Source organism: Chlorocebus sabaeus, chromosome 7 (genome assembly GCF_047675955.1).
Source record: "Chlorocebus sabaeus isolate Y175 chromosome 7, mChlSab1.0.hap1, whole genome shotgun sequence".
Lineage (NCBI taxonomy): Eukaryota > Metazoa > Chordata > Mammalia > Primates > Cercopithecidae > Chlorocebus > Chlorocebus sabaeus.
The window spans coordinates 9,002,615-9,020,227 of record NC_132910.1 but is presented as its reverse complement, the minus strand read 5'-3'; positions in this window follow the sequence as shown (position 1 = coordinate 9,020,227).

The following is a 17,613-nucleotide window of genomic DNA, read 5'->3' as shown; positions in this document are numbered from 1 at the left end:
CATTCCTTAAAGATAAAAATAAGACATTTATCTTTATGGGATTACTTTACTGCAGACCTAGGATTAAAGCAGAGAGATGAATGAAGTAGGCATTAAAGTTTCATTCCAGAACTGTAACTCAATGAATTTCGTGAATTCGCCATTTTCACCTTGTAACAGATTTCAGCAATGCAACAAAATTACCAGGCAACCCAATTTCTTAGGGTTGTAGCAATGTCACAGATAATTAAATTGAAACTGGGGTTTTGTCCTGGTTTCAATAAATTGGCCAGCTGGACCACCAGCAACATCTCCCTATGTAGTTATAGAGATCTAGCAGTATGTTAATAAAGCCTCAGGGAGGTCCCACAAACTACTGATCATTTTCGGCAGGAGACACAGCTCTGGGAAAAATTCAAAACTTATATGTAGTATACCTGTTCCAATAAACAAAGTGTAGGAGTCCATAGTATATATAGGTACATGTGAATGTGTATAAGGTAGTCTAGAAAGTATTGAAAATTAATGAGACATTATGGAAAATCAGCTTATTCCTCCCCATCCTCATTGCTGTGAATCCAACAACGCACAGCTGTCAATACTTAATACTCATACGAAAAACACATTTGCAATTTAATTAAAGCACAAGCTGGTATATTTTAGTGAGAAATTTCATGGTAAAACACATATTCTTCCCAACACACTTTTATTAAATCAACCTAATACCTGACATTTCTCGCACTTGACTTGCCAATGCTGTTAACATTGAAATTAGTCTAACGAAAATAATAAGAAGCTTATAATGAAAATAAAATAACTCAATTTATGTACAATTAAATTCAATTAGATAATTAAACATAATATAAATAATATCATTCAACACTTCTGAAGAATTCAATTCACTTAAAGTTAATGACTGAGTAAAACAAGATGGGGATAAAATTACGTACATTCTTTTACATTTTGTTCAGAAATTAAGTAAACATTATATTTTTGCTCATTCATTTAATAATTCAAATCAACAATACTAATGATTTTAATAGAATTGAAACATAAAGTGAAATATTACTTTTCCCAATTTATAATACCATAGTAATAATAATAATAATAATAAATATTAGAATCTAATAGGGCTATTTTTTTCTCAGTCTGTTAAGTAAAAGAGAGCTCTAATTATAAGATCCTCTCCCCAGGGAACCAATCGTTGACTATACATTTCAAAGGCAATTTTCCCACTTATTAGAACAATTTGGAAATTGCACATACCCATTTTTAGGTCTTTTATTTTTCAAATACAAACATTACAGCCCTTAAATGTTTTAATAAAAGTTAAACTGACATGCTACAAGTTTTCAAACTAAAGTTTTAGAATATTTCCTTTACACCAATAATATTGAAGTATGGATCTCCATTTCTTGTTTGTATATAAGATATAAATATTACCCACATAAAAACAACTATAGAATCTAACAAAGAACTTCATTATATATTTCTCCTATGGTATTTGTAACATGCTTGTCTGTAAAATATTTTTAAAAACAGATATTCCTAAATCACAACATAATTTTTTTTTTTTTTTTTTTTTGAGGTGGAGTCGCTGTCTGTCACCCAGGCTGGAGTGCAGTGGCCTGATCTCGGCTCACTGAAACCTCCGCCTCTGGGTCCAAGCGATTCTCCTGTCCCAGCCTCCCGAATAGCTGGGTCTACAAGCACCTGCCACCATGCCTGGCTAATTTTTGTATTTTTAGTAGAAACAGGGTTTCACCATGTTGACCGTGCTGGTCTCAAACTCCTGACCTCAGGAGATCTGTTTACCTCGGCCTCCCAAATTGCTGAAATTACATGCGCGAGCCACCGCGGTTGGCCAACATAATTTTATAATGAAGAATTTTAAGAAAAGAAACAATATTTTACTGAAACACAGTCCTAGACAATTGACATATTCTTCTCAAAAGGTCATCTGTAAAGAAGCACATGTAATATATATTACATATATACACACATAAGCAATGGGACCATGAGACAAATATAAAAATATATAAATTAGAATTATTAATAAAATGTTAATAATGGTTATCTCTTGTGAAAATAGGATTATATGACATTTTTTTCTTTATATGTTTTTTAATTCTTAAGTTTATGTAGTAAGCATGTATTTATTTTATGATAATAAACATAAGCATCACTTTTTAAGACTTGTCTCATGATTATGGACAATTATTAACTTAAATAGTAAAGGCATTAATATTTCTGAGGCAAGATAAAAAATAAAATTGTTTTATGCCCATTTAATCTGTGCACATTCAACTGACAGTATTCAAAGGAGAACTGTTTCCATAGCTACAACATGCCTTATAGAAAATCAAATTCCTAATACTAATTATTTCTGGTATCCACCTAATCTATACTAATTGAAAAAATTGAAAAACTGAATGTCATGTATAAATCTAGCTCTTGTTTAATTTAATACTCTTCACAGCTATTTTTTTACTTTACGTTAGTTTGGAATCATTTTATTTTGACTCCTTCAATGATTTGCTTATTTTAACTTAACCTTAACTTCTATAGCCCATGAGAAAGGTATAAACAAAGGCAATACAAAATGGTTTGGACAGCAGAAGCTCAAATAAGTTATTGGGATTGCACAAAGGAAGGAATTCAATTTGTGTGTAAACAAATTGAAGGACAGTGAGGTCTTGCAAACTTCGTCATAGGGATAATATCTAAGATTTGAAGAATACAGAGTCATCCAGAATTAGATATCAGAAAAACTGGACTATTCAGTGTTCTTTTTTCCTCCTTGAGGCTCTTTCATTCACCTGTCTCCCACAATAGACAGACCACAGTGCTGTGGTTATTGCCAGTACTTCCAGAAAAGTCATTGTATTATCTCTGGGCTAAAGAAGAGTGACTGCCTCCTAACTGCTATAGAGTTTCTTTTCTTTTTGTTTCACTTTTTTTTTTTTTTTTTCTTTTTAATTTTACTTTAAAATCTGGGATACATGTGCATAGCATTCAGGTTTGTTACATAGGCATACAAGTGCCATGGTGGTTTGCTGCACCTGTCAACCAGTCATCTAGGTTTTAAGTCCCACATGCATTAGGTATTGGTCCTAATGCTTTCCCTCCCCTTGCCGTCTACCCCGCGACAGGCCCCTGTGTGTGTTGTTCCCCTCCCTGTGTTTTTTTTTTGTTTTTGTTTTTTGGTTCTTTTTTTTTTTTTTTTTCTTTTTTTTTTGAGATGGAGTCTCCCTCTGTTGCCCAGGCTGGAGTACAATGGCACCATCTCAGTTCAGTGCAACCTCCACTTCCCGGGTTCAAAGGATTCTCCTGCCTCTCCCATAGCTGTGATTCCAGGCATGTGCTACCCTGCCCGGCTAATTTTTGTATTTTTAGTAGAGAAGGGGTTTCCCCATGTTGGCCAGGCTGGTCTTGAACTCCTGACTTCAAGTGATATGCCTACCTGGGCCTCCCAAAGCGCTGGCATTACAGGCGTGAGCCACCGCGCTGTTCTATTTCTAAAACAAAGATTTAACCATTCCACATCTGATTTAAAAAGGTAACAGTGTACTCTATTTTTTATCTAATAAATTCCAAAATAATTTCTATTGATCCTAAAGGCTCTCAAACATGCTCTTAAATACATTTCTAACTTCTCTCCAGTAATGAGCTCTGCCCCACCAATACACTTCCATTCATAATATCCCCTATGATTTTCAAAATGATTCCTGTCTGGATTTCCATTACATGTCTGTTCAGGCTCATGCTTAACCTCTGTCAGTATGGCCTCCATAATGCAACCACCCCTTTTAAGCTCAACTTGAATTCCATCTTACCTGAAAAGCTTTCTTCAATAACATCACTACTTTCCCATTCTAATAGAAGTAACTGGTCTCTAATCTGCTTTCCATGGATTTTTTTGTTGTTGTTAAAAACATCTTTTATAATATTTAGTGCCTCTTCTATCATTTAGTTTTTACAAATAGATATCTCCTCTACTGTGATGTGAACTCCTCTGTGATGGTGAGGATCATATCCTGTTCTTCTTTGTATCCTCAGCATCTAGTATACCAAAGAAGGAATGAAATAACAAGGTGATAGCCAAAGTTTCCATATAGTTCCTTTACTCTGTATTGTATATATAATTAAAAACTGTAATATTTATCTTTTATTTTGTAACATAGTTCGGGCTCCTTATTTCTCTTTTTCTAACTCCACATTTCAAGTGCACACAAACTCAAAAAACATGGCACAAGTATACATATGTAGCAAACCTGCACGTTGTGCACATGTACCCTACAACTTGAAGTTTAATAATAATAAATAAATTAAAAAAAAAAAAAAGTAAAAAGTCACTATTTTTTTCCAGTAACATATGCTATTTCTTTCTCAATAAAATCTAACCTCTGATTCGATAGATGATTTTTGAACATCTTTGAATAAATTTTACTTTAAATAGGATAAAATTAGGCTGGATTTTACTTTTTTTAATAGGCTTTTTTCTAAGACAGGCAGAGATTCAATTTAAATACATTTGCTGCACATAATATATATCTAATAGTCCTTTTTTTTCCTCAAAGCTAATATTTCCTTTCTTCCCTAATAGGCAATGAAATAAAAGAAAAAATACAAAGTATTTGAGTTTTATAAGTGAAATAATGCTTCTGTGAATATTGGGACTGCTTTGTAATTGGCTACTTTTATCTGGGAAATAATTTTAAAAGATAGAAAAGTTAAGTGTGATAATTTAAAGCTTCTTGGTTTTAGTGTTTAGAAAAATTGAACTTATACATATTCTGAAATTACTTTTTTATCAGACTTGCACTGATATCATTTCCTCTTTTCCATACATTAAAACGATAAAAGCTTTCTTCTCCCTCTCCTTTAAAAGACACTACTTTTTACTGCGGTTAACTGGAAAAAAAAATGCAGAATCTTGAAATTCAAATTTACTATGTGATAAGTCTTTTATAATGAATAATATATTTGTATTTTCTTTTGTTAAATTAAGCATGTAAATAATAATTATTAAATATTTGGCACAAAATGTATTGATGTATATTTTCACAATCCTTATGTCTACAATGTCATGAAAGAAAAAAATAATGTCTTGCCAGCTGTGAACTTACATATATTGGATAAGAGGATTTAGAAATTGGTCAAGGAAAGTTGGGCAGTAGCATCAACAAAATTAAGCAGTATAACACAACAACAGTCGAGATCTATTTGTGTATAAGTCAATGAAATATTTTTATTCTGACTAACAAAGTCTGCACTACCCTTTAGATTAGCAAACTAATTGATTTTTTTGTCATAAAAAACATTTAAAGTTCAAAAATGGAATATTGATATTTAAGTGAGTTGTTTCCCATGACACCTTCTGGATTCAAATAAAGTAAAGAAAAATATTGTTACTCTCTACCTTACCTAAACCATTAATATCCATATAAATTTTGTTCATATTGATTTTTCCCTCTACTTAAAGTACAGGCAGGAAGAATTCCCAGGTGTATCAAGATCTGCCATCTTTTTCTCCATTATTTTGTGACTTCTGGCTATTAAGTAGATGGAATGATATCCAATGTTCACACAACTCTCAACACACACTTGCAAGCTGGCACCTACACCAATCCTCAGGGATTCTACAAATGAAATGATGCGAAGTTCATCTTCACTAGCCAATCAATCCTGGTAGGATAAGTCCAAGTTCTAGTGCCAAAACAAATTAAAGAAAAACTTTGTCTCAGCAATATCTTATAGAAAACAACAACAAAAAAATTGAAAAATTTTTGGATCCTTTGCATACAATAGAAAACGAAGTAAGTTTTAGGTTTCAAAACAGTCTGACATATTCTCTCAGAAAAGTTACTGAGAGAATATGCAATGTTTACTGTGTTTCTTTTTTATTATATTCCATGTTTTTCAGAAGCAGGTTCATGTCCTAAGGGGACGAGGCTTAGCAGTTGCATGTCATAGCAATCAGGCTGAAGTTACAGCATGTTAAAATGCCAGAATCCACATATGTTTATTGCAGCACTGTTCACAATAGCAAATACTTGTAACCAACCCAAATGCCCATAATGATAGACTAGATAAAGGAAATGTGGCACATGTATACCGTGGAATACTATGCAGCCATAAAAAGGGATGAGTTCATGTCCTTTGCAGGGACATGGATGAAGGTGGAAAAGATCATTCTCAGCAAACTAACACAGGATTGGAAAACCAAACACCATATGTTCTCCCTCATAAGTGGGAGTTGAACAATGAGAACACACACGGACACATGGAGGGGAACATCACACACTGGGGCCTATCAGGGAGTGGGGGGCTAGGGGAGGGATAGCATTAAGAGAAATGCCTTATGTAGGTGATGGATTGATGGGTGCAGGAAACCACCATGGCACGTGTATACCTATGTAACAAACCTGCATGTTCTGCACATGTATCCTACAACTTAAAGTATAGTAATAAGAAGAAGAAAGAGAAAAGGAAAAAAAACATGTATTTTAAATTTTCTGAAACTCCCCAAACCAAACCTTCCCCTTAAAATATGTAAAAATAAATATTTTATATTAAAAAATGCCAGAATCCAGAAAGTGAAGAGAAAGAATGGATGTTCAAATAGTAGAAAGTAATACTTTAGTAGGCCTGAATCTTACTATGAGAATAAAAAAGAAATAACAGAAGAAATTAATGAGTTAATCAGGGGAGGCGGTTGAGCAAGAAGGTTCCACTAATTATTTCCCCCACAAAGACATAAATTTAACAACTTTTTACGCATAAAAAGCACCTTCATAAGAGCCAAAAATCAGGTGAGCACTGACAGTACCTGCGTTTAACTTCGTATCACTGAAAAAGGCAGTGAAGTGGTACAGAGAATAGTCTTGAATTGTTAGTGCAACTCCCTGCCTTTCCTCACCATCAGAAAGCATTTTATTGCAGCTGAGGAGGGAGAGCACAGTAATTATGTAGCATTGAACTCAGTGCAGAAAGCAAAACTGGACCAAATTCAGCTGACCTACGCCCACAACGGGAGCATTTAAACCAACACCGGCCAGAGAGGAATCACCAGTCTCAGTGATTGGAACCTGAGTTTCCCAAGTCTCACCACTGCAAGCTGAAGTGCTCTGGGGTTCTAAATAAACTGAACAATCTGCAAAGGAAATAAAAAAAGTAATCTTGCAAATAAAATTAAATCTAAGAATTAACTTGTCCAAAGAAGTGAAAGATTTCTATAACAAAAACTATAAAGCACTGATAAACGAAGTTGAAAAGAAAGCAAAAAATATATTTGTTGTTCATGTTCCAGAAGAATCAATATTATTAAAATCCATTCCACCCAAAGCAATTTACAGATTCAATGTAATTCGAATCATAGTAACAATAACATTCTCCACAGAAATAGAAAAAAAAAAAAAAAAAAACCTACAATTTATATGGAACCACAAAAGACCCAGAATAGTCAAAGGTATCCTAAGCAAAATGAACAAAAACTGAAGGAATCACATTACCTTACTTCAAATTACACTACTACGGAGCTGTAGTAGCCAGAATAGGATGGTATTGGCATTAACATAGACACATAGATCAATAGAACAGAATACAGAACTCAGAAACAAACCTGCACATCTAGAGGAGACTCTTTTTGATAAACATGCCAAGAAAATACACTGGGAAAAAGATAAGCCCATCAATAAATAGTGCTGAGAAAACTGGATAACCATGTACAGAAAAATGAAACTGGATCCCTCTCTCTTGCAATACATAAACCAAATCAAAGAGGGTTGAAGACTTAAATCTAAAACCTCAAACTACTAGAAGAAAACATTGGTAAAGAGTCAAGACCCATCAGTCTGCTGTATTCAGGAGACCCATCTCACATGCAGAGACATACATAGGCTCAAAATAAAGGGATGCAGGAAGATTTACCAAGCAAATGGAGAACAAAAAAAAGCAGGGGTTGCAATACTAGTCTCTGATAAAACAGACTTTAAACCATCAAAGATCAAAAGAGACAAAGAAGGCCATTACATAATGGTAAAGGGATCAATTCAACAGGAAGAGCTAACTATCCTAAATATATATGCACCCAATACAGGAGCACCCAGATTCATAAAACAAGTCCTTAGAGACTTACAAAGAGACTTAGACTCTCATACAATAATAATGGGAGACTTCAACACTCCACTGTCAACATTAGACATATCAACGAGACAGAAAGTTAACAAGGATATCCAGGAATTGAACTCATCTCTGCAGCAAGCAGACCTAATAGACATCTATAGAACTCTACACCCCAAATCAACAGAATATACATTCTTCTCAGCATCACATCGCACTTATTCCAAAATTGACCCCATAATTGGAAGTAAAGCACTCCTCAGCAAATGTACAAGAACAGAAATTATAACAAACTGTCTCTCAGACCACAGTGCAATCAAACTAGAACTCAGAACTAAGAAACTCAATCAAAACTGCTCAACTACATGGAAAAACAACAACCTGCTCCTGAATGACTACTGGGTACATAACGAAATGCAGGCAGAAATAAAGATGCTTTTTGAAACCAATGAGAACAAAGATACAACATACCAGAATCTCTGGGACACATTTAAAGCAGTGTGTAGAGGGAAATTTATAGCACTAAATGCCCACAAGAGAAAGCTGGAAAGATCTAAAATTGACACTCTAACATCATAATTAAAAGAACTAGAGAAGCAAGAGCAAAAACATTCGAAAGCTAGCAGAAGGCAAGAAATAACTAAGATCAGAGCAGAACTGAAAGTTAGAGACACAAAAAACCCTCTAAAAAATTAATGAATCCAGGAGTTGGTTTTTTGAAAAGATAAACAAAATTGACAGACCGCTAGCAAGACTAATAAAGAAGAAAAGAGAGAAGAATCAAATAGACGCAATAAAAAATGATAAAGGGAATATCACCACCGACCCCACAGAAATACAGACTACCATCAGAGAATACTATAAACACCTCTACGCAAATAAACTGGAAAATGTAGAAGAAATGGATAATTTCCTGGACACTTACACTCTTCCAAGACTAATCCAGGAAGAAGTTGAATCCCTGAATAGACCAATAGCAGGCTCTGAAATTGAGGCAATAATTAATAGCCTACAAACCAAAAAAAGTCCAGGACCAGATGGATTCACAGCCGAATTCTACCAGAGGTACAAGGAAGAGCTGGTACCATTCCTTCTGAAACTATTCCCATCAATAGAAAAAGAGGGAATCCTCCCTAACTCATTTTATGAGGCCAAAATCATCCTGATACCAAAGCCTGGCAGAGACACAACAAAAAAAGAGAATTTTAGATCAATATCCCTGATGAACATCGATGCAAAAATCCTCAATAAAATACTGGCAAACCGGATTCAGCAGCACATCAAAAAGCTTATCCAACATGATCAAGTGGGCTTCATCCCTGGGATGCAAGGCTGGTTCAACATTCGCAAATCAATAAACATAATCCAGCATATAAACAGAACCAAAGACAAGAACCACATGATTATCTCAATAGATGCAGAAAAGGCTTTTGACAAAATTCAACAGCCCTTCATGCTAAAAGCGCTCAATAAATTCGGTATTGATGGAACGTACCTCAAAATAATAAGAGCTATTTATGACAAACCCACAGCCAATATCATACTCAATGGGCAAAAACTGGAAAAATTCCCTTTGAAAACTGGCACAAGACAGGGATGCCTTCTCTCACCACTCCTATTCAACATAGTGGTGGAAGTTCTGGCTAGGGCAATCAGGCAAGAGAAAGAAATCAAGGGGATTCAGTTAGAAAAAGAAGAAGTCAAATTGTCCCTCTTTGCAGATTACATGATTGTATATTTAGAAAATCCCATTGTCTCAGCCCAAAATCTCCTTAAGCTGATAAGCAACTTCAGCAAAGTCTCAGGATACAAAAATTAATGTGCAAAAATCACAAGCATTCTTATACACCAGTAACAGACAAACAGAGAGCCAAATCATGAATGAACTTCCATTCACAATTGCTTCAAAGATAATAAAATACCTAGGAATCCAACTTACAAGGGATGTAAAGGACCTCTTCAAGGAGAACTACAAACCACTGCTCAGTGAAATTAAAGAGGACACAAACAAATGGAAGAACATACCATGCTCATGGATAGGGAGAATCAATATCGTGAAAATGGCCATACTGCCCAAGGTTATTTATAGATTCAATGCCATCCCCATCAAGCTACCAATGAGTTTCTTCACAGAATTGGAAAAAACTGCGTTAAAGTTCATATGGAACCAAAAAAGAGCCCGCATCTCCAAACAATCCTAAGTCAAAAGAACAAAGCTGGAGGCATCACGCCACTTGACTTCAAACTATACTACAAGGCTACAGTAACCAAAACACTATGGTACTGGTACCAAAACAGAGATATAGACCAATGGAACAGAATAGAGTCCTCAGAAATAATACCACACATCTACAGCCATCTGATCTTTGACAAACCTGAAATAGGAAAGGATTCCCTATTGAATAAATGGTGCTGGGAAAATTGGCTAACCATAAGTAGAAAGCTGAAACTGGATCCTTTCCTTACTCCTTATACGAAAATTAATTCAAGATGGACTAGAGACTTAAATATTAGACCTAAATCCATAAAAAACCCTAGAAGAAAACCTAGGTAATACCATTCAGGACATAGGCGTGGGCAAGGACTTCATGTCTAAAACACCAAAAGCAATGGCAACAAAAGCCAAAATTGACAAATGAGATCTAATTAAATCAAAGAGCTTCTGCACAGCAAAAGAAACTACCATCAGAGTGAACAGGCAACCTACAGAATGGGAGAAAACTTTTGCAATCTACTCATCCGACAAAGGGCTAATATCCAGAACCTACAAAGAACTCAAACAAATTTACAAGAAAAAAACAAACAACCCCATCAAAAAGTGGGCAAAGGATATGAACAGACAGTTCTCAAAAGAAGACATTCATACAGCCAACAGACACATGAAAAAATGCTCATCATCACTGGCCATCAGAGAAATGCAAATCAAAACCACAATGAGATACCATCTCACACCAGTCAGAATGGCGATCATTAAAAAGTCAGGAAACAACAGGTGCTGGAGAGGATGTGGAGAAATAGGAACACTTTTACACTGTTGGTGGGATTGTAAACTAGTTCAACCATTATGGAAAACAGTATGGCGATTCCTCAAGGATCTAGAACTAGATGTACCATATGACCCAGCCATCCCATCACTGGGTATATACCCAAAGGATTATAAATCATGCTGCTATAAAGACACATGCACACGTATGTTTATTGTGGCACTATTCACAACAGCAAAGACTTGGAATCAACCCAAATGTCCATCAGTGACAGACTGGATTAAGAAAATGTGGCACATATACACCATGGAATACTATGCAGCCATAAAAAAGGATGAGTTTGTGTCCTTTGTAGGGACATGCATGCAGCTGGAAACCATCATTCTTAGCAAACTATGACAAGAACAGAAAACCAAGCACCGCATGTTCTCACTCATAGGTGAGAACTGAACATTGAGATCACTTGGACTCAGGAAAGGGAACATCACACACAGGGGCCTATCATGGGGAGGGGGGAGGGAGGAGAGAGATTGCATTGGGAGTTATACCTGATGTAAATGACGAGTTGATGGGTGCTGACGAGTTGATGGGTGCAGCACAGCAACATGGCACAAGTATACATATGTAACAAACCTGCACGTTATGCACATGTACCCTAGAACTTAAAGTATAATAAAAAAAAAAAAAAAGAAAGAAAAGAAAACATTGGAAGAAATCTTCAGGACACTGGTCAGGTCAACACTTTTTGAGCAATAGCCCACAGGTGTTGACAACCAAAACAAAACTGGATGAATGAGAACACATCAAGTTAAACAGCTTCTGCACAGCAAACGATACAAGCAAAAGTGAAGAGACGACTCAAATAACGAAAAAAAAAAAATTTGCAAAGTACTCTTGTGACAAAAGATTAATAAACAGAATCTAAAACCACTCTATAGGAAAAAAATAGAATAATCCCATCAAAAAATGGGCGAAAAATTTGAATACACATTTCTCAGAAGAAGACATACAAATGGCAAATAAGAGTATGAAAAGGTGTTCAACATCATTGATCCTAATCAAAAAAATGCAAATCAAAACTACAATGGGATATCATCTCGCCACAGTTAAAATCATGACGTCATAAAAATTGTTTTCTAAATGAAACAAAGTTAAAGCATCTATGGTTGACACTGTTGAAGATAATTAACAATTTTCACTGAGAGAAAATCAGTACTGTACACATAAAGAAAATAGACACATATTTTCTGTTCAGTGCCTGTTAAGAATCCAGTGATCAAAAGTATTTGCTCATTAATTATATAACCAGAAGTAGTGACAAGGGTCAAAAAGTCAACAGGGCTTGATAGAACCGTAAAATTAATTTTTCAGAGATGTTCCAAGAGATATTTGAAATCATTGAAAAGAACAGAGCTTCACTGAGCAGCCGAATCTTCCAAATAACAAAAAAAAAAATCACAGTAGACCATCAATTTCAAAAGGAAATAAGTGAGTCATATACTATAGCTGATATATAGGATGTAATTTTATATTTTTATATAATGTCATCCTTTAATAAAGTATTTTTTATTTAAAACTTTCATTCAATTAAATAAATTTAAGTGTGCTTTATTAAAGAAAAAAAGAAATTGAGAATCAGTGGCATTTTCATAAACCTGGCTTTTGGAAAGTGAATCTTGGGGAAATCTTTTTCCCCTACCCTACCCCAACCTACTCCAGAATTTATTTATGTCACATAACTGCCCCTAAAGTCAATATCCCTCCCCAACCAAAAAAAGCCCAGGACCACACAGATTCACAGCTGAATCCTACCACATGTGCAAAGAAGAGCTAGTACAATTCCTACTGAAACTATGTCAAAAAATTGAAGTGAGAGACTCCTTTCCAGTCGTTCTGTGAGGCCAGTATCATCCTGATACTAAAACGTGGAAGAGACAGAAAAAGAAAGAAAACTCCAGGTCAACATTCTTGATAAACATTGATACAAAAATCCTCAACAAAATACTTGCAAACCAACTCCAACAGCACATCAAAAAAGCTAATCTACCATGATCAAGAAGGTTTCATTCCCAGAATGAAAGGTTGTTTCAACATACACAAATCAATAAATGTTTTTCATCACGTAAACAGAACTAAAGACAGAAGCTGCATAATTATCTCAATAGATGCAGAATAGGCTATCGATAAAACACCCAGTGATATTAAAAACTCTCAATAAAATAGGTATTGAAGTAATATACCTAAAAATAATAAGAGCCATTTATAACAAACCCACAGCCAACATCATACTGAATGGGGGAAAGCTGGAAGCATTCCCCTTGAAAGCTGGCACAAGAAAAAGATGTCCTCTCTGATTCAACATAGTACTGGAAGTCCTAGACAGAGCAATCAGGCAAGAGAAAGAAATAAAGGGCATTCAAATAGGAAGAGAGGAAGTCAAACTATCCCCGCTTGCAGACAACATGATTCCATATCTAGAAATCTCCATAGTCTCAACCCAAAAGCTCCATTAGCTGATAAAGAACTTCAGAAAAGTTTAAGGATATACTATCAATGTACAGAAATCACTAGCATTCCTATATATCACAATCCAGAGCCAAACCAAGAGCCAAACAGAGAATAAACCCAGTAAGGCAATTTCATTCACAATTGCCACAAAATCAATAAAATGCCTAGGAATACAGGTAACTAGGGAAGTGAAAGATCTCTACAAGGAGAACCACTCAAAGAAATCAGAGAAGACACAAATGGAGAAACATTTTGCTCATGAATAGGAAGAATCAATATCACTAAAATGACCAAAGTGCCTAAAACAATTTACAGATTTAATGCTATTCCTATCAAACCACCATTGACATTCGTGACAGAACTAGATAAAACATTTTTTTAATTCATTTAGAGCTGGAAAAAAAAAAAAAAAAAAAAAAGAGCCCAAATAGCCAAGGCAATCCTAAGCAAAAAGAACAAAGCTAGAGATACCATATTACCCAACTTCAAACTATACTACAGGGATACAATAACCAAAACTGCATGGTCCTGTACAAAAGCAGGCACATAGACCAATGGAACAGAACTGAGAGTTCAGAAATAAGGTCTCACACCTACTACCATCTCACCTTTGAAAAAGATGACAAAAACAAACAATGAGGAAAAGACTCCCTATTCATTAAATGATGCTCTGATAACTGGCTGGTCATAGGCAGAAGATTGAAGCTGCTCACCTTTCTTATACCATATACAAAAATCAACTCAAAATGGATTTAAAAACTTAAATGCAAAATCCAAAACTATAAAAATCCTGGAAGACAACCTAGAGAGTACCATCCTGGACATAGGAACAAGCAAAGATTTTATGGCAAAAACCAAAAACGATCACTACAAAAGCATAAGTTGACAAATGGAATATAATTAAACTTAAGAGCTTCTGCATTGCAGAAGAAACTAGCAACAGAGTAAACAGGCAATCTATAGAATAGAAGAAAAGTATTTGCAAACTATGCATCTGACACAGGTCTAATACCCAGACTCTGTATGGAACTTAAACAATTTACAAGAGAAAACAACCTCATTAAAAAGTGGACAAAGACCTGTAATCCCAGCACTTTGGGAGGCCAAGGTGGGCAGATCACGAAGTCAGGAGATCTAGACCATCCTGGCTAACACGGTAAAATCCCGTCTCTACTAAAAATACAAAAAAATTTTGCCGCGCATGGTGGCAAGTGTCTGTAGTCTCAGCTACTCAGGAGGTTGAGGCAGGAGAATGATGTGAACCCGAGGGGCAGAGCTTGCAGTAAGCCGAGATCACGCCACTGCACTCCGGCCTGGGTGACAGAGCAAAAAAAAAAAAAAAAAAAAAAAAAAAAAAAAAAAAAAAAAAAAAAAAAAAAAAAAAAGAAAAAAGGAAAAGAAAAAGAGTGGACAAAGAACATGAAGAGACACTTTTAAAAACAAGACATATATGCAGTCAACAAGTATATGAAAAAAAAAGCTGAGTATTACTGATCATTAGAGAAATGTAAGTGAAAACCACAATGAGATATCATCTCACACCTGTCAGAATGGCTATTAATAAAAAGTAAAAAATAATAGATGCTGGTGAAGTTGCAGAGAAAAGGGAATACTTAGAAACTGTTGGTGGGAATGTAAATTAATTCAACCATTGTGGAAAGCAGTATGGCAATTCCTCAAAGAACTACTGCAGAACTACCAATCAATCCAGCAATGCTGTTACTGGGTATATACTCAGAGAAATATAAAAAATTCTACCATGAAGACACATGCACATGAATGTTTACAGCAGAACTATTCACAGTAGCAAAGACATGGAGTCAACCTAAATGCCCATCAATGACAGAATAGATAAAGAAAATGGGATACATACATACCATGGAATACTATGCATAGTCATGAAAAATAATGAGATTATGTCTTTTTGCAGGAACATAGATGAAACTGGAGGCTATTATTCTTAGCAAACTAACTCAGGAATAGAAAACCAAACACCACATGTTCCCATTTATAAGTGGGAGCTAAATGATAAAAACTCATGAACACTAAAAAGGGAACAACAGATACTGGGTTCTACTCGAGGGTGAAGGGTAGAAAGAAGGAGAGGATCAGAAAAAATAACTATTGGGTACTATGTTTAACACCTGAGTGATGAAATCATCTGTACAACAAACCCACATGACACGAGTTTACCTATGTAATAAACCTTCACATGTACCTCCAAACCTAAAACAAAAGTTGAAAGAAAAGAAAAAACAGTTTAGTATTGTCACACTTCTGACGATGTTTTAGAAATGGCATATTCATTCTTTTATGTTTAAGATGTAATGTTGAACAGCAAATAGTCAAAAAAGGATTACCTAGTATTAATAAAGGCAAACATTTTATGTATAGTCTTTCATATTTGTACTTATCTACAAAAGTGATAGGTTAGTATTTTCAAAACAAGGATCAAACAAGGTTTTGAATTTTATTACTTCATTATATTTATTGGCTAATCTCCATTAAAGAGATTAGCATCATAATTTTAAACAAATATGCTAAAATTTTAATAAATATGCTAAAATGCAATCTGTCCCTGAAGATTGACATGTGGATGTTGCTTCCAATATTCAGATATTATAGACAACATCATTATGACCACCTTGTAACACAAATTGTGGTTCATTTGTCCAATTATTTCTATATTACATTTCGGGAAGGAAATTCCTGGGTTAAATTTATGAATATTTTGAAGATCTTTTCTAACATGGAAAAAACATGCCAATTTGCTGGTATATTAGCTGTGTATGACTTTGTCCATTTTCCTACTTTTCACAATACAAACCTGTTTCACTTTTTAAATTGGAAACAATATTGACCTTGATCTGAATCCATTATAGGTAGGCATGTTCATTATATTCCATGGCCAGAAAACAAAATGAAACAAAACACTTTTCACTCAGTAATAAACTATAAATAACTGGGTCGTTCTGTTTAATTCTAGGCTCCAAACTTAATAAAATACCAGGCATTTTTCCATAAATATATAGTACCTAAATGAGACAACGCTTTTCTTTATTTTGCTTAGCTTTTATCTAAAGATATGATATGACCTTATTGGTTATGAGGATGATGTAGGAAAATTGTTCACCATAAATGGACTAACTGTAAACACAGTAAATTTGATAATTCTGCTTTTTTTTTTTTTTTTTTAAATTCTGCTACTTTGTTTGTGCTTCTTTTTTAAAATTTGGTGAGCAGTGCTTTTAAATCCTCAACTTCTGTTCACTTTTTTCAAAGCAAACTTCTTTTATTGGAAATGTTTTTGTCTCTATATCTTTCTTTTCTTGATAATGTCTGTCTCACGAGTTAAAACGATTTTTCAATTTTAAAATAGTCACATATTTAATTGCTACATATTTCAGCATACATTTATGGGTTAATGCTCCCTTTGTGTTCCTTGTTTTGCAATGTATATGTCCTATCTCTATTTCTGGTTTTATTAGCTGTGTTTTTTAAATTGCTAAGATTGGCTCTCAATTAAAAATGTTGCTATTTAATATAACATGTGGTGTTAATTTTGTCTGCATTTTATAATTCTGATTCTTTTCTTTTATTATTTTTATTTATTTATTTATTTATTTTAATAGAGATACGGTTTCATTCTGTTGCTCAGGCTGTAGTGCAGTGACATCATCACTGGCCCCCTGCAGCCTCAATCTCTCAGGCTCAACTGATACTCCCACCTCTGCCTCCTGAATAGCTGACACTACAGGTATGTGCCACCACACCTAGCTAACTTTCTATTTCTATTTTTAGTAGATGCAAGGTCTCACCAAGTTGCTTATGCTGGTCTTGAATTCTTGAGCTCAAGTGACCCTCCTGCCTCAACTTCCCAAGTTGCTGGGATTAAAAATGGGAGCCACTGCGCCTGGCCTGTTCCTTTTATTGCCAGGTAGTTTAAAACTATTTGCAGTAAAATTTATCATTACACATTCTTGTATTACATTTTCTTGACTTAGGAAACCATTTTAAT